This window comes from Ambystoma mexicanum, chromosome 3q (genome assembly GCF_040938575.1).
Source record: "Ambystoma mexicanum isolate Mex_15411 chromosome 3q, UKY_AmexF1_1, whole genome shotgun sequence".
Taxonomy (NCBI): Eukaryota; Metazoa; Chordata; class Amphibia; order Caudata; family Ambystomatidae; genus Ambystoma; species Ambystoma mexicanum.
Window position 1 is genome coordinate 1,227,792,026 of NC_090926.1, and position 19,069 is coordinate 1,227,811,094.

At 45.2% G+C, this 19,069-nt stretch overlaps 1 protein-coding gene and 1 long non-coding RNA gene across 6 annotated transcripts in view; one reads left to right on the forward strand and one right to left on the reverse strand.

Moving 5' to 3' along the window:
• LOC138447794 (uncharacterized) overlaps positions 1–12,785 on the reverse strand; it is a 223,888-nt gene extending 211,103 nt beyond the window's left edge. For 2 of the 4 annotated variants that reach the window (XR_011259950.1, XR_011259948.1), the window contains exons 1-3: positions 11,817–12,785; positions 11,637–11,726; positions 11,442–11,543 (exon numbers count right to left, since the gene is read on the reverse strand). This is a non-coding gene — a long non-coding RNA (uncharacterized lncRNA). The remainder of the gene's footprint in view (positions 1–11,441; positions 11,544–11,636; positions 11,727–11,816) is intronic. The other 2 variants (XR_011259951.1, XR_011259949.1) reach the window with 2 other exon arrangements.
• Positions 1–19,069, forward strand: part of LOC138447793 (tetraspanin-1-like) — an 861,729-nt gene that overhangs the window by 669,182 nt on the left and 173,478 nt on the right. The window lies entirely within an intron of this gene.

Below are 19,069 nucleotides of genomic sequence, written 5' to 3' on the forward strand. Positions count from 1 at the left end.
TCGGGGGCGTCGATGCAGGGCTGGCTACTGCTCCAGCAGTAGGTGGAAGGAGCTCCTGCTCCTCCAGGCTCTGCAGACGATCAGGCAATTGAGGTACCATATATCCAAGTCAAGGCAAGACAATTTGAATATGCCATCAGAACATCAAGAAACAAAGAGGAAATATCATACCATCACTCGGAATTAGCTAGGAACTGAATGCAAAGCCTGGGCCCAGAACTTAATTTCTTGGAATACAAGAGGATTCGTACACCTGCTAAACACCTTTCCAGTAAATCTTGATGGAAATCTTGCTATATGCTTACAAGAAACATGGCTACGAGAGCTTCCTACTAGAGATGGCTATATGATCTTACTAAATCCGGCTGGAAAAAACAGAAATGGAAGACCTTTTCCGGATGATAAAACATTCAGCATATTGGCAGGTGAAAGAAACATTTAACCCAAACTTATTTGTCCAAGGAGTATTACTTGAACAGCAAAACAACTCAACTGTTAAAAAAACTCAGATGTCACTGAAATACTTATTGGAATACTGCAATGATCACACCTGCTAAATTTGTCAAATCTGTAACAACAATGATAGACACTTACCTGACACTTGGTAACAACCTCCAAATTATGATATGTGGAGACCTAAACAATACTTGCTTCGAGATCGACGACTGCACGTCAAAACAAAGGCTCAAAACATTTGAGAAATTGTCAGCAGAGGCCAAACTGTGGCATGCGGCGATGAAAATTCGAAATTGTATATTGTTGAATGGACAGGTGCAAGGAGACCTATCAGCCAATACAACCTGGCATCAAAACCAAACTAAGAAAACGCTAGATTACATCTGGATTTCACATAATCTACTTAAAAAAGTCACAAAACTAAACGAGACACAAGCCCTCAATAGCGACCATTCCCCATTGAAGTTGACCTGGCAAACGAGCGAGCAAGCATCACCAAACAAATATGTTAATGACGTCTGGTCCAACGCAACTGGAACTTGTCTTCAGATTAATGGGAAGCAGATTTGTCAGCTGACTGACATGTTCGGTCAATCTACAGCGTCAAAAGATGCAAACTATGCACCATTGCTAAGCAAATTTTGGTGAAGACCACTTCTAAGGGGATAGCTGGCCATCATCACCAACACAAATTTAGTATCCAGTTTATGAAGGAAAAGAAAAAATGTCTGCAAGACATTAGGAAACTCAAGAAATCAAACCATCTGAAGCACCATGAGCAACTACGCCATCGTCGACAACGCTATCGAAATTGGGTCAAATCTTTTTCTACCCAAAGGGACCAAGAACGGGCAGAAACAATGCTAGAACTTTTTCAAAAGCATAACTCGAGGGAAATCTGGGCCATCTTGAAAGCTGGCAATACCAAAAGCAATCAAGCACTAATCAACGAAGTAGCTCCCCAGTTATGGGAATCATACTTCTTCGATTTATTCAACGACGGTGACAATGAGAACGAAACCAATCGTAGAACACCAGCGGAACGATGGAACGTAGTAGAGTCTCGTGCTGACATCCAGAACGCAATCATGCAGCTGAAAAACTCGAGAGCTCCAGGCCCTGATAACATCTCAAACGTGATGCTTAAAAAAGAACCAGAACGATGGGCACAGTTTATTGTAATACTGTTTGAAAAAATAGCAAGTAACCGAGAAATACCCTCCTCTTGGCGAACAGCTGTGGTAGTGCCAATTCACAAAAAGGGCTCAAGAGCTGACCCGGCAAACTATCGCCCTATAGCTTTGTTGGACACAATCGGCAAACTATTTGCTTCATTTTTACAAAAACAAATTGTGAACTTGGGCCAAACAAGAAGGCATTGGCGACTGTTGGCAAACAAGTTTTACTACAGGCGCAGGCACTGAAGTAAACCTACTACTACTAAATCTTCTAAAATTGGCCTCGCTAAAAGGACGAAATCCTTTATTCTTAGCATTTGTGGACATGCGGCAAGCCTTTGATAAAATAAATCCAAATCTCCTTTGGCAAAAACTGACACAATGGAAATGCCCTCCACACATACTGGACCCGATAAGAGCATTACACGAAGAAACATCGATTCGTATTCGAGTTAATCAGAATGGAGATCTGACACATTCAATCCCGACGTCCAAAGGAGTCAAACAAGGATGTCCACTGGCCGCCTTGCTATTTAAACTATTCATCTCTGATCTACCCACTGAGTTAAGATGTAAGATGTTTTCCACCAAGAATAAATGGTCAAGAGCTCAACAGTATTCTCTACGCAGATGACATTGTCTTGGCTGACCAGACAGCAATAGGTTTGCAGCGGGTGCTAAACAAATTACATATATATCTCACAAAGAATATGCTCGAGATTAACACAGCTAAAGCCAAAATTATAAAGATGTTGAAAGCGATGGGTCACAGAACTGACCACTTTAAATGGCATGTGGCAAACGAGGAAATCGAAACAACAACGTCAATACGTTATCTCGGAATCATCTACAGTACTTCCATTCGAGAATGGCCATGGTACCAAGACCTGCGTAACAGAATGCTAACATACGCCCTACAAGGACAGAAATTACATAACAAATACGGCAAATTTTCTGTTCGACCATTATTAACATTTTATCTAAACAAAGTAATACCTGCAATAACATTTGGGGCCGAATGTGCATGGAATCTCGACTTTAAAGTATGGGACTTACTAGAAGGGCTGTTTTGGCGTAAAGCCCTACGATTACCTCGATATGTCTCGATGACGATCCTACGACATGAACTGGGGATCAACTCTTTATATATCGTCACAATCTGGAAAGCATGTGCACTGCTATGCAAAATAAGAGATCACCCTGGAGAACCGGCATACAAAATATTTAAATCAGATACACCTGCTTCCTACTCTCACATCCTAAAGGATTGGGCCCATAAAGTCGATCAAATAATGGTGATCGCCGACATTGAAACTGACTCTCTGCAATACCATCCCCAACTTGTCAAAAAACGTCTCCAACGGTGGGGGTGGATCCTGAACAGTGAAAAAAGAGCACTTCTTAAATGTGCTCTCCCGTCAGGATTTGTACTGAACAGACTAAATGTACAGCCGAACTATCTGGTGAAATGTCCATCCCACCACCATCGAGACCAATTTTTGCGACTGCGGTTAAATGCGCTACAAACAAACGAAATGAGATGGCTGAGAAAAAATCCAGATTTAAAAAACGACTTATGCAGACATTGTAAAAAAGACACAGAATCGCTTTACCATCTGATCATAAACTGCGATGCACTCTCTAGTCAAAGGACCTTTTATCTGGGTTTTTGTATTCCAATAAATGGAAATAGTGAGGAATGGTGGTCACGTGTGACTTAAGGTCACAATATGAAAATAACATGTGTGATAATTGACTTTTTAGATGTAATTCTGAAAGAATGATAGAAGACTCAAATGTAAGATCTTGGAAACCAAGAACCAAATTGTCTTAGGAAACCCTTTTAGTTATTGATGGACGTGATCACATGGAGATTCTGTGATAAAAGTTTGTACAAACTAAAGATCACAATAAAAAAAAAAATAATAATAATAATAATCGTTGCACCGGCGTGACCGAGACAGATCTGGTTCCCGGACCTTCTGGACTTGTCAGCGTCTCCACCAGTCAAACTGTTGCCTACGCAGATCTTCTCTCCAGAGGAGGTGGTGCCATCCTTCATCATGAACCGGAGTCGCTGAACTTGCAGGCCTGGCTCCTGCAGCACTAGAGTTTGGAGGGTACGATATCCCGGCGGACTGCAGAGTGTTTCTTGCAAAGGCCAGGGCGTCCTCAACTCTCAAGTGCTACGGACACAAGTGGAAGAGGTTCTCTGTCTGGTGCCGTGCACAGAAGATTAACCCCCTACGGATTACAGCCCCTCGAGTGCTACCGTACCTACTGTCGCTGGCCAAGGCTGGACTAGCGCATGCTTCCATCAAGATACATCTGGCAGCGATTTCCCGATACACCAGAACTACAGGACGGTCATCCCTGTGGTCTCATCGCCTGGTAAAGGAATTTATGAAAGGACTGTTCCGATCGTTCCTGCCGGTGAAGCCTCCAGCCCCGGCGTGAAAGTTCAACGTGGTGCTGACCAGGTTCATGGGGCCACCATTCGAGCCTCTGCATTCGGCACCGTTGAAGTTCCTGTCGTGGAAAACAGCGTTCCTTGTGGCCATCACCTCCGCACGACGGGTGGGAGAGATCCAGGCCCGATCCTGCAAGCCTTCATACTTGACTTTCCACGAGACGAGGGTGGTGCTGAGGACGCACCCCTCCTTCATGTCCAAGGTGCCGTCGGACTTCCATCTCAACGAGCCCTTGATGTTGTCAGGTTTCTTCCGGTCGCCTTCGTTGCCGGCCGAGAGGACTTTGCACTAGCTGGATGTAGCTAGAGCGCTGAAGTTCTACGTGGACCGCACAAAGAGTTTTCTATCGAGAGATGCGTTGCACAAAATACAGCTCAAAATAAAAATATAAGTCTAATTTCAATTATCAGTCAATTTTGCCAATTTAATTTGTGATATTCCAATTTCAACTAAGATTCCATGTTTAAGAAATTGCGTGTTGTTAACGGGGGTGTGTACTCATGTTGTCTTCACTGAAAACATAATGTAATGCTTAGGATATGCTGTCCCTTGTTTGCCGTTATGATATTCCTCTCAAGTGTAGGTTCCACTTTTCTGAGTCCAGTGCGATGGACCGTAGTTGAAATTGGAATATCACAAATTAAATTGGCAAAATTGACTGATTTACCTCCTGAGGAACCACTCATGAACCCGAGTGGGGAAACACGTGTTGAGGTTTGGAATTAAGATTCCAAATCAACAACGATATTTGAAATCAACAAACTCTAAGATTAACACAGCCAGTGAATTGGGTAGACTGATGCAAAACCGGACTGTGTTGAAGTCAAGCGCAAGAAGGAAGATTTGTCTCACGTGTGATGAAAGACGCGAGGAAAGCTGAATTGCGGATGGATGTTTGCACTAAGAGAAGAAAGATACAACACCTATGAAAGAGTGGCCGGCACCGCAAGTGTTCTCAATCGTAGGTCTCTCTAAGGTGTCCAGCTAAAAGCGATAAAAAGGAAAAGTAAAAGATGAGAATGAGAAATGAAATAAATGGAAGTGGTCCTGCGACGGTTAACGCAAAATCCATTGCACAATCAAAAGTCGTTGATTTTTTTTTTTACAGTCTGAGCCCGAATGAGGGTGATCCGTGGTCCGAGCCAGAACGAGGGAGACTGTTAGGAAAGGTTTCTTAATTGTGGGTAATTTTCCTTCCATGTGGCAACCCCTAAACTTTTTGCTGTTGTTTTCTCCATGATCTAGACTTTGCCAGAGAAGTGCAGCCTTCTGCCGCACTCCTCTGGGCTTTCGCTCCATTCTTATGGGGAAACTGACATGCCCTTAAGACAGTCAGTACCGGGAAACGTTGTTTTCCGTAGTTTCTTTATCATGTTGCAGCTTTCGCGCAACATGGCACAAGAGGGCACTGTAAGCTAAGTTACTGCTCTCTTGGGTCTCTAGTCTTCTACAGGCCCTAGATACTCTCTTTGGATTGTAAATGAACGGTGCAAGTGAATCACGGACGGGATTGGTGGCAGCGATCGTTTCTTGTGTTTTTGAGCTCCTTTTGGCATTTTAAGCGCGTTTCTCGCACTTAGCCCAAAATGGTGGCTGAGGGTCTTTGTCCTGTCCGCTGACCGTCTTGCCCCCTTCACCTCCCCCAGGTCGAGCCGACCCAGGGCCTTCCTTATTTGGGCATGTACTTTCCCGCGAAACACAGATGCTTTCGCGGGCTTCTACAGACCTTGTGTGTGCCTCCAGGATGGGGGGCTGGGATGTCTGGTCCCAATACACATCCTGGGCGCCATAGAGTCTAGGGTGGTGTGAATGCCTGGGACCCCCGTGGTCCGTGATAAGTGTTTTATGAGCGGATCTCCCATTGGGTCCCCTCCGTTTTGGCGCGAAGGGAACCGTGGATAAGAGGGGGCTGGAAACGCCACTACCATGTCGATCTCCTGAGTTCTCACAAACAAAGGAATACAGGAGTCAAGTATCCTGCAACCACGAGGCTGAACCAAGGAATTGCTGGTGACCCGCTGAAGGACTGCTCCTCTGCACTGCTGTCGCTTTGTGAAACCCTTTCTACCTCTGATCGAACGAGAAGGCCTGTACTGGTACTTCGACCACTTGGAATAGTGGGAACAACTATTCTCGGCATCTTCACCATCTCCTGCACGTAAGCCTTCGGAAGTGTCTCTGGGCCATCCAGCAGACTGACCAGCCTACCCAGGAGTCTTGCTCTGTAACCGCCGTCAGGTTGTGTTGTATTACGAGTCCTTGTCACTCTCACACGATTCGTACACTTGGCATTCCCAGGTCTGAAGTGAGTAGTGTACATTTGGCTGAAATACACCTGGCCGCTCCGTTGCCCTGCTGTGGTAACAAACTGTGCGGGTTCACTGCGTATGGGACATCCTCAACTCAACTTCTGCTGCTGCGAAATCTACACGACGCCGAGACGTCCCATGCTCGTATCTGAACCTGCCAGCACTGAAACTGACGCGGAGAAGCCTGGGTCTGCTTGCATTGGGGACCGTGAGTAGCATCGCTAGGAACTGGTCGCCCTCCTGCAGGAGCCCATAGCTTTTCCCCGCTGTGTCTAACAGCACGCCTTTCCGTACTCGCGCTCTGCTTCTGCCCACAGTGGAGGCTGCGCTTGAGTCACGGAGCTCTGTTCATCTTCATTTGTACACCAAACTAAACTGCCCGATTCCCTCGAAGAGACTCCCCTTTTTGCCCGTTGGCACCAGCGTGTGCAGGTACTTTTGAGCACAAGGCTCCACTCTTCATAGGGCTTGGACTTCCTTTTAGTTAGGTGCCTCTGAAGGCGGACTGGGTCTAATTATTATTCGCACTGCCTGTTTTCCTCCCCATCTAGGTGGTCTACACATTTCGTGCGTCTAACTCCTTAGACTCGTTTGTATTTGTGTATATATTGTATTGGTTTGGTATGTGTTGGTTTACTTGAGTTTTATTGTGATTTCTCGCTAGGGTCAATGTTACAAAGGCCTTGTAATAAATGTGTATATATTTTTAATATAACACCTGCTTGGAGTAATTTGTAAGTGTCCTTGCTTTGTGTGCTCATTGCGGGCTTTCAGTCACCCTCACCCCTCTTGAAACCTAGCCTTGACCGCCGCGATCGCTACCCTGATTGGTCTGGCTTGTCCAGAGGTTACCCTGTTCCAAGAAACTAGGCTGGCCTTCTGAACCTCTGCTCCTCCAGGACAGAGTTCAGAAATCCATCTTAACAGAGACCAATTGAGAACATTGTGTTAAGGGTTCCGAGCCCGAATGAGGAAGATCCGTGGTCCTAGCCCGAACGAGGGAGACCAATTGAGAACATTGTGTTAAGGGTTCCGAGCCCGAATGAGGAAGATCTGTGGTCCTAGCCCGATTGAGGGAGACCAATTGTAAATATTGTGCTAAATGGGGTCCGAACATGAAGAAAAGAGACCCATGGTGAATTGTGCACCCGAGAACTTGCAAATGTGAAAAGCCTGGCAAGAAAGGAACTTTAGTGCTTGTTTGTTACGTCAGGCCCTCTGCAACAAAGAGTCTTTGAATGGTAAAGAGACATTGCCACAGAAGGCCCTGATACCCATGCTTTGAACTGTATCCTCGTGGCAGAGAAGCCAAAGTGTGCGCAAAGCTAGGAACATGTCACCTTGTCCCGTGCTGAAAACGTGGGCAAGGGAAGCCAATTGCTCTACTATCCTTACATATTCTTTCTTGAACACTTTTCTTTTGCATACATTGTTATCCCACAACATTTGTATTTAGAAGTAAGGATTCGCAATAGGTTTATTAGTATAGGCCCTTTTATGTTGACACAGACTACACTAGGACTGCATTATTTATTATTTGACGATTGTAGCTTGCTCCCATCCTTAGATTTAGGGTTAGATATCTCCCAATTATCAGTGATCCCATGTATCTGGTTGGATCATCCTCTAATTCAGGCAAAAGTCACCCTGCCCAATCCTCCCCTTAAACTCAACTCCTACCCGCACATTCGGCAACTGGCGAGGAATCTAAAAAAACATTACTGCTACTGAGTTCTCCTCACTACTATCATCCAACCTGCAGCCATTGGCTAATTTTGCTGACTCTACTGCGCTAGTCGACCACCTCACTTATGCCATCAAGAAAGTCATTAATGAATTAGCTTCCCAAAAATGAAAGACTAAACAGAAGCCATTAAAAACACTTGGTTTTCAGACGAAATCATCACTGCTAGACAAGCCAAAAGGGCCTTGGAAAGATTCTGGCGGAAAAACCCCTAATATAGACACCCTATTTGCCTACAAAAAATCCATACAGGAGTTTAAAGCACTCATCACCTCTGCCAAAACTACTCACTGCAATAAAATAATCATAAATGCCCAGTTCAATGTTGGTGAACTGTTTAAAATCCTGGCTGAATTTCAAGACCGTCCTGCTCCCCCAAACAACCTTATTAAGGACTCAGGATGGTGTTAAGAGATCCACAATGGGTTTTTATCAAAAATCTCTGCCCACAAGGAAAATATCAAAAACTCCCTTAATAACATGGACCCTCAGTTCTTATCCCACACTGCAAAGTCCACCACCAATTATGCTGGAAGAATCCCACAATTCTCATTTTCTCATGACTCTGAGAAACAAGTGCTTAAAGTGATTCAAGACCTCAAAGCCACATCCTGTCCGGGGGACGATTGTCTCACCAACATCTTCAAAGAATCATCGGATCTTCTCGTTCAGTGGCTCACCAAGATGATCAACCTGTCATTTGATGAGGGCACGGTTCCAGAGGTCCTGAAATCAGTGTGGATAACTCCACTGCTAAAAAAAGAAAATCTAGATCCTACTAACAAAGACAATTGTCGACCTATCACAAATGTACCTTTCATTTTGAAGATCCTCGACAAATTAGCATATATTCAACTTCAAAAACATGTTGAAACGCCTAACATCTTAGTTAATCGCCAATCTGTTTACAGGGCTCGTCATGGCATGGAAACTCCCATGCTCGACCTTCAATCCACCCTAGCAGACATAGCGGATAAAAATCAAACTGCTTTGTTGATGTTGCTAGACCTATCCACAGTCCTCTATCTTGTTGATCACACCTTGCTGGTGACAGGGCTCGGAGAGGTGGCAAACTGTTCCACACTTGTATTCAAATGGATTTAATATTTTCTGGCACCACGCATGGTAAGCATATGCATTGGCAACAACAACTCTACTCCCATTTCTCAAACCTGCGACGTTCCGCAGGGATCTTGTCTGTCACCGCTCCTTTTTAACTTGTATATTCAACCACTATTAGATCTCCTGAACAGCCTGGGTGTACAATATACGAACTACGCCGATGACCCCCAGGTTGTCATTCAGCTCAGCGGCCAATACAAGAATGATGCAGAAACCCTTAATACCATCTACAGAGCCATCCAGAATTGGATGGCCTGTAACTCCGTGGCGCTTAACAACAACAAAACCGAGCTTATGATTGTTTCCACCAAAAATACTCAGAATAAGCTCACACCTGACCTACTCCAACTTCCCTATAACTGACAGTGTTATAACCGTCCAAAGTAAAGTGAAAACACTGGGTGTTATCTTGGATGAAGAACTTTCCAAGAAGCCTCACGTTTCCAACACCCGGTCAAGCTGTGGACTCATTAACAAACGAATACAGTATATCTGAACTTTTATAACCATGGGAAACTGTGCTCTTTTGTCAACAGCATTAATAAATTCTAGGCTGGACTACTTAACAGCCTGCTGACCCACACTACAGCCACAAAAATACAAGCCTTCCAAATCACACAGAACAATGTGGTGCACACTATCTTCAAGCAATCACGCCGTTCTCACATCTCTTAAGAAAAAAATTACACTGGTTCCCTGTAAAACACAATTACACACAAAGCGCTCACATTAGTGCTCAAATGCGTGTCGCTATCAATCCCCACATATCTATCAGAGCGTATTAAAGTCAAACCTAACAACAGAGATCTTCGCTCCTCTGCAGCAACGATACTTGTTCAGCCGAGATCAAAAATAATCAAGTTCAGAGGCTCTAGTTTTGACACTCAGGCCCCCACGCTCTGGAATTCACTCCCAATGGCTAAACGTCAAATCCAGAACTACCCTCTTTTCAAAAAGGCCGTAAAAACTCATCTCTTCAATCTTGACTAAGAACATTATGCCTCAATCTCAACAATAACAAAACACTCTGTGTTATTTTCCCTCTTCTGACCTGTTTTGTTAGTGTGTCCTGTCTCTGTTCTGTGTGCACCCTGAGGCCTGTAGGCATGTGGCACGTTACAAAAATTAAAATAAGTAAATAAAATAGATAGGTGTTCAACCAACCCACTGAAGTTCAATAAACACCTTTGAACTGCTTTCACTTTTGTCTCTCTTCACCGTTTGACACCATGTCTTCCTTACACCTCCCACATCACTTCAAAAACTCAACATTGTGTCCTCACTCTCCTCCGACCCATCACCTCTCCCACGCCTGCTCCCCTGCCTCCCTTGGCCCCCTCCTCCCACCCCCTCACTCTCCTCCCTCATGCCCGTAGCACCGGATCAGGTCTCTAAAGTGGCCCACTCTATGAAGTCAGAAACTGAAAAGTCTTCACTGTCTGCACTGCCCATCTATCTCATTCAACTGATCAGATAGAGAAGCACAATTGGCACAACATAATGTGAAAGAACTCTAACAAAGCCTCTTTTGGTTGTAAGTTTTGTTAGACAGTTTATGTTGAAAAAATAGAATATACACTTCACCACAGGGTGGTTACACAAGGAATATGAAAACAAAGGATACACAAACTATATACAAATTCCAACCCTTGAAGTTATACAAATTCTTACAAAGTTGCAAAAGAGAGGTCCGCAATATTGATTTACCTAAAAGGAGTCACCATGCTTGCAGATTTGTAACAAAAAGTTTATATCACAAAGAACGCCAAATTGTAACAGAAAGTTTATATCTCAAAAAACGCCAACACATGTTTCAACCTTAAACGGGCCGTCCTCAGGGCGTATGAACCTGTGAATGACTGAATGATAACCAATAGCACATTCTAATTGTACAAAGGGTAAACATAAGTAGGATATATGTAACATAAAAGCAATCAATGCTTTGTTAGCCATTGACATTTATGCAAATCAGTGCAAAGGTCATTAGCGAAAGACAGGAAGAGGGGAGGGGGTAAGGGGAGAGAAGACAAAAAATATATAATGAGTAAAGATTCCACAATGTTGTTGAATTGAAATTCAAGGTAACATGATAGTTATATTGATGGCACTAGGTGAGTATATCCACAGCAAAAGTGGCAAATTATTGATTTTAAAAAAGTACCTGATGTGTTGAGGACAAGGCACTGGTTGTGAACAAGAGTCCGCACAATGTTTGGCTACGTTTTCTCATAGTCTTTGAAAGGCGTCCAGCGGTATAGGCGATCTGAAAGCAGACAATCTGCTAATGTTATGCCTGTTAGGGTGATCCTCAACAAGTTACTAATAATTAAGTCAATAAATAAGCTGCAAAGCTTACCTACAAATTTCGGTGTTAAGGTGGCTGGATGTGTGTTCAATGAAGGCATTAGTTCCTGAAGTAAGTTGTTGCCAGTTAAGCAAATGTATACTGGAACGAAAAACAGAGAAACAGAGATTTTAATGTTTAAATGCTAGATCGAACTGTCGAACATTGCTTTAACTGTGAGGCGTTACTCACAATTACTTTAAAAGTTGTTCCGAGTTTAGCAAAACTGCAAGCGGAGGTTTACATGTAAAGGCCAGTCCAAGCCGGTATTGTTATAGCATTGTGGCGTTCCACGAGTGTGTTTGGTTAGGGAATGACAAGGCTTTAGAGCATTTTGTGCAGAGTATAGTTAACACTCCTGATACATAGTCAGAGTAAACCCACCATATTTTCCGCTTCAATGCGTGCCTAAAAAGGAGTCACTGCCGTGTGGCCGATCGAAAAGTCCAGGAATGTGTGTGTTGGCTGCAACAGCCTATAACAACCCGGTCAGTATAAGTAGACCCCGGTCACGTAATCGGAGCGTTCTCTGCGACTCGTGCAGGCGGTGTCTCGTGGTGCACTATACGAATATTTGCTGCAATTATATTCTCGAGGACATATAGAAAAGGCTTAGCAGGTATGAAAAACTATAGCTGTTAACCAGAAAGTTTCCGAGGCTGTAAGCTTTCTATGTGGGGCTTTGGCCAGATGAACCAATCCTCTATCGGTACTGTCATATGATCAAGTGTTGCCTAGCAACACAGCTTAACTCTGGTGCATGACGTCCCATACTCGTTGCCCGTATGAAAGGAAAGCATTAGGGAAGTGAAATGATAGAAGCTTAATGGAATTTGTTGTAACGTGCATTTGTTGTAACGTGCATGCTGTTGTGTTGTGGAGCTGGCCAGGGGACATTGTACCAGCTCCACCGTTGGATGCTATCGGACACCAGCATCAGGAGGCTCATGGCCCCGGAGGTTGCAAGGGTGGGGGCTGGCCATGGGCATCGCAACAGCCCCACCTTACGGTGCTATGGGACACCATCACTGGGGAGGCTTCATAGCCTCAGCGATCGGCACAGCTGGCTGTGGTCCTTCCTAGGACCCTGCCCGGCAGGCCAAGCAGGGAACTTCATGACACACACATCAGTTAGTTGGTCATGGTGCCTGCGGCCGTTCTGCCCGAACGTGCCTGCAGGCTCCCTTTTATTATCTTAGGCCATGACGTAGTCATGGCACCTCTTAAAAGGGTAACACCGTACCAAGGTACACACCCCCTTAAAGGGGAAATACATATCGGAGATCCACTCCGTAACACATGCGTCAAAAGGAGTGTCCATATAATGCTGGAAAGTATTTAAAAAGTAAAATAACAGAAGGTTATTGGTATTAGTTTAAAGCTTAATGGAATTTGTTATAACGTGCAAGCGTCAGGAGCAGTGTCCATAGAATGCAGAACAATATTATAAAAGGTTGAATAGCAGAAGGTTATTGGCATTAGTTTGAACATGCGTGCGTCACAGCTTGACTCTGGTGCATGGCGTCCCGTACTAGGTGCCCGGATTGAAGAGAAAGTATTGGGAAAGTAAAATAATAGCAGCTTAAAGGAATTTGTTATAACGTACATACGTCAAAAACCGTATCCATGTAATGCTGGAAAGTATTTGGAAAGTTAAATAGTAGTGGGTTATTGGCATTAGTTTACTGCTTAACGGAATTTGTTATAACGTGCAAGCGTCAAGAGCAATGTCCATAGAATGCAGGAAAAAATTAGAAAGTTGAATAGCAGAAGGTTATTGGCATTTGTTTGAACGTGCGTGCGTCCACAACAGTGTCCATATTGTAGTTCTATGTTAGTCAGGATTGCCCGCTAAGGAATATATACAGAAAAGTGTCCTGGAGAGAGTTGAGATGGTATTATGGATTGGGATGGTATATCCAAATATGTAGGTACACATATGCATGCTGTTCATAAATGAGGCTTGTGAACAGATTGTATTGAAAAATTGAAAAGTAGCAGAGTTTTACTGAGAAGGCCCATGCGAGAGCACAGCGCCACTGGGCTAATAAATTATAGTTGTATCTGGCTGCGATCATATGACTAGGCTCCTGCAACTATTGGGCTGTGGTAGGTTAGGAATGGTATTAGTGTTCAAGATATGTAGGTGCTCATATGCATGCTATTCATAGATGAGGCTGTGAACGAATTGTTTTGAAAAGTTACAAAATTCCAATGTATTGTTGGGAAACCCGCCCATGCGAGGGCAAAGCGCCACTAGGCTGGTCAGTTGTAATCGGATCTGGCTGAGGTCATAAAAATAGTCTTATGCAATTATTAGTTTGTGGTAGCATCACCAAGTACCATCATAACCCAAGCTCAGTCTATATATATCTAATGATGAGCACTTATAAGAATACATTTAATTCATGTTCTTGATTTAAACCGAGCTGCACACAGCGTAATTTGCAGATCATGCATGCTTCTTCTTGGCGCAGTTGGAGTTGTCTATCGCCTCCTCTGGTATGTGGTTTGATGAATTTCAGACCAACAAATTTCATGTCCCGTCGATGTGCCCTTTGGCCAGAAACCTTGGGGTCATCTTTGACTCTCTCCTTCACCCCTCACATCATGGACCTTACCAAGAAGTTCCACTTCCAGATACACCTCTTCAGAGAAATTCTTCATTTTCTCACCTTCCTCCAGAAGCTCAATGTCTCCAGAGCTCTGGCCCTCTCAAGGCTGGACTACTGCAAGAGCCTCTTTCTGAATCTCCCTCTTTCCTCCTTTCACCCCCTACAGAATAGAGCATGCAAGACTGAACCTTTGCCTCAATCTCAGGGACTGTATCTCTCCATCCCTAAAATCCCTCCACTGGCTCCCGGTGGTTGCAAGGATCAAATTCAAGACCCTCTGCATAATCCACAAAACAGATTATGTGGACCTAGGACCTGCGATCACAATATCTCCAACATTCTCCCCCTAAATACTCCCCTGCTAGAGCCCTACGCTCCTCTAACTCCAACTCTCTTACTGTTAAACGCTTCTCCAAGCAGACAGTGGGGGCAGGTCTCTCTCCTCGGCTGGTGGCTCCCTTTGGAACAGCCTCCCTGCCCCTCTCAGACTTGAGGCGGACTTCCTTAAATTCCGGAAAGTGCTAAAAACTCTGCTCTCCTCTACCTCTTTCCCTCCTTCCCTTCCCTGCTATTCACCCCACTGCCGCTGTGAACGCTGGCCTGATCCTCATGAACCCCACTGGAACCCAGGCCTTTCCTCCTAGTCAATACCAGCACCCCCCCAATGCCCTGCCCTATGGGTCCCTGTTTGGTTACTCCACATCCCACCCTGAGTCACCTGTAAGAGCACTTAGGCTAAGGTTCTCCTGCATGCCTCCCCTAGCACTTCCCTCCCAGGCCCCCTTCCAGCACTTGTCCACTCCCCTGCTCCCCCTTCCATCCCCATCCTCTGCACTTCCCTCAATGAACTTGCACGTCCGATTGCCACAAGGCCTAGTAGTACCACAACTGTATATTTACTGTTTTTGCCATTGTTACTATTTCCCGTTCCCTTCCCATTTTTTGGAACACAATTCTTTTGTATAAAGCGCTTTACAAATTCTCAATAAAATAACTGAAACTGTGCTCGGGTGATAGGCATGGAGATGTGTTGATGGGCATGCCTTATGTGAGCGTCAAGGACTTGGTCTGGCAACTTTGATTAAGCAGGCTGGGGGACATATGATGCAGTGTGCCAACACTGTGCTTGCCTCCGCCCGTGGCACAGAAGTGTAGGACTGACATAACCTTCAGCGGGGTAGGAGGGTATGACAGTTGACATTGCTGTGGCAATCTGGTGATCAGTCTAGGTCTGGGTAAGCTAGTCTGTGTTGGTGGGATGGTCCAAACGGTGCAGGGTCACTAATTGGCTGTCTGTCAGTGTCCATGTTAATGGGTGGTCATGTGGTATGGGTGACCTCCACAGCGCACATGTCCTGCACATTTGTGGTGCCCGTCTCCTTCCCTGCTGGTGTCTTGCATACTGCTGTGGCTGGCTGTGTGTGTCACGCTCAGTAGATCCTGCCTGTACTTCCTCCTCACCTGTTTCCTCAAGTGCGCTGTCTTGGGCTTCAGAGTCATTATTTCTGTGAGGCTTCCGATGTTATTTACCTTTCTTTTCTTTTTTCTGATGCAAATAAGGACGAGCCCCCTCGGAATCCATCTTGGCCTGAAGAATACCCAGGCCCAGTAGAACCCCGAGGAGCAAGCCCCCAAAAACAGGGAAAAAACTCCTTTGCGTAAAAAACCTGATAGAAGGTATTGGCAGCTGCTGTTGGATAGAGTCCTTGTTCCCTCGAGATGAGAGGCAATTCGAATTTAGACAAGAACGGAAGACTTCCGTTCCGATTCACCAAGTGTTCCACGGAAGGGCACAGGTAAGTGCTCTTGTAAATAAATCACCTCCTGTTCGGATTCGGGAGACCAATTTAAGGAGGATACCAAGTAAGTCCTTGGAAGATAAGGTAAGTATCAGGAGCCGACAAAACATCGTAATGAAATGCGGATAGAATACCCTCAAAGAGTAAGAACCACCCAAGGAAAGAAAGAAGATCAAAAAGAATCGTAGAAAGGTCTCCTGGCATGCTACGTGCTACAGGAAGCCAGATGGAACTATACCCTTGTGTACACAAAACAGACCTGAAAGGAGCGGAGAAGAAGATGTTGGGCAGGGCAGTCAGATAAGGAGATGTGTAACAGCAAAAGACGTCGTACACGCTACAGAGTAAAAGCCGCAATGGCCGCGAGACAGAAGAAAGGTAAGAAAAGTCAGAAACCATCTGTAGCCTGATACGAAGAAAGATTCGCACAGACGGCAAAGAAGGAATGTAAGATTGAAAGACAGAATAAGTAGAATAAGTAGTAACCACCAGACTGAAGGCAAAGAGTAGAGGACATATAAGCAGTGAAAGCAAAGTACTGCACAGAGGGAGAAATACAAAGGCAAAGAGAAAAAGGATCTGGGAACCTGGGCAAAAAAAGGCAGGCAAAGCGAAGGTAGAGGCCTGGAACTCTGGCAACCAGAGATCCCGCAAGCGTCTCCCCGAGAGTAAACAGATACAACGCAAGGAGCGGATGGCTCCACCCACCCATATAGAAGTGGCGGCCATCTTGGGGGAAGACTAGACTGCAGAGTGAGATGCTACCAGGGGTCTGCAACCTGTGGCTCTCCAGATGTTTCGGACTACAACTCCCATGATCTCCTGACATTGACTATGCTGTACAGGCCGGATGGGAATGGTAGTCCAAACACATCTGGGAGCCAAAGGTTGCAGACCCCTAAGAGAATCTCCAGCGTTGCCAGCACTTCCAGGGTCGGCGCATGACAGTATGCCCCTTCAAATACTGAACTCAACCTATGAAAATGCTGGATCAGTCTGGGAGCGTGTACATGAGACCTAGGTTCCCATGTCCGTTCAGCTGCTGTGTACCCCTTGCAACGGACCAAGTACTGTAAAATGCCCTTCCTGTATCTTGAGTCCACCAGACGTGACACTTCGTATTCCTCGGGTGTCTGAGGAGGGACAATCCTGTGCTTGGTTACTGTACGTTTGAATGGATGTTCCACATATGCTTTCAGAAGGGAAGACTGGAACACAGGGTGAACTCTTCACAGACTCTGAGGCAGGTGTAGACGAAAGGTCAAGGGGTTGATTCTAGCCTGAATCCAGAACGGGCCTATGTACCGGGGGGAGAACTTGCCAGTATGTGTCCATCTTGGTAAGAATTTGGTAGATAGCCAAACTTGGTCTCCTGGACTCCACTCCGGGTTGGTAGTTCTTTTACAATCTGTGTTCCTCTTGTACACCTTGCGGCTGTCTTCCAGGGTGTTCAGGGCGTTCTTGTGCACTTGTTGGAGTTCGGAGACGAGACTGTCCACAGCAGGTACCTTTGAAGAAGAGAGAGCAGACCAAGTAATATGTTGAGGGTGGTACCCATATGTGCACATAAAGGGGCTCATATTGATGGCAGTGTGGTGTGACTTATTATAAGCAAATTCTACTATCGGGATGTAATGAACCCAGTCATCTTGTTCTCTATTGCAGAGACTACAGAGATATTGTTCCAGGTTAGCGTTCAATCTCTTAGTCTGCCCGTTAGACTGAGGGTGGAATCCTGACGACAGTGCCCTGTGGATACCCAGTGATCACACATTGAGGTCCAGTATTTGGAAGTAAACTGGGAATCGCGATCAGGCACTATGGTCTGAGGCAGTCCATGTAGTCTCACAATATCTTTAAGAAAAAACGTGGCTGTCTCTGAGGCCAAAGGAACGCCAGGAAGAACCTAAAAATGGGCCATCTTACTGTAAGATTTAATCGTCACCATAATGGCTGTCATGCCCCTGGAAGGAGGCAGATCGACAATAAAGTCTGTTGAGACATGAAGCCAAGGTCTTGAGGGTAGTAGATCTTGCTGCAACAACCCCATAGGTTTGCGTCTAGACACCTTACTCGTCGCACATGTAGGACATACAGACACATAGGTCTTGACATCTTGGCTGAAAGAAGGCCACCAGAAATGTCTTGCTACTAACTCCAAAGTACCCTTTTCGCCCTTGTAGCCTGCCAGGGGAAGACCATGGCACCATTCGATGGCCTGGGTTTGTAACAACCTATTGGGGAGGTACAGAGCCCGCTTATGAAATAAGTATCCTCCCCTCCGCTCCAAATTGAGCCTTTGAAGGTCTGCTTCTCCCTCAGATCTGATCTTATCTCGGAGTTCTTGTAGAAAAGGCTTCCCCATAGTCAGAATCTTCTTGTCTGGGAGTAGCTTCTCTTCACTCATGAAGCCACCAACGATTTCACCTATGCTCCGTCAGCTACCGCATTCTTAGATCCTGAAATGTAGGTGATGACGAAGTCAAAAAGTGGGAAATAGTATGCCCATCTGGCATGTCGTGAGTTATTACACTCCATCTGTTGGAGCACCTTTAGGTTGCGATGATCGTTGCGGATGGTGAATTGGTGAACAGCTCCCTGGAGTAAATGTCTCCATTCTTTGCAGGCCTGTCTAATAGCAAGCAATTGTTTCTCCAGAACAGAATAGTTTCGCTCGCTGGAGGTTAGAGTTCAGGAGAAGTAGGCTACGGGATGTTCTATATTATCCTCGCCCAACTGAGTAAGGACCGCCCCATAAGCCCCATCAGAGGCGTCAGCCTCCACTATGAAGGGCTTGGACTGATCTGTCTCCAAAAGAATGGGTGTGGTAGTGAATAGGGTCTTGAGCTTCTGAAAAGCACCTTGGGTTTATTGTGCCATGTAAACTTCAACCCCTTCTTGAGCAAGGAGGTGATGGGCAGGATGGTTGCCGAGAAGTTAGGGATAAAACGTCGATAAAAGTTTGCTAAACCCAGAAACTTCTGAACCTCTTTGACTGAGGTGGGTTCTGTCCAGCGTAGGATCACCTTAA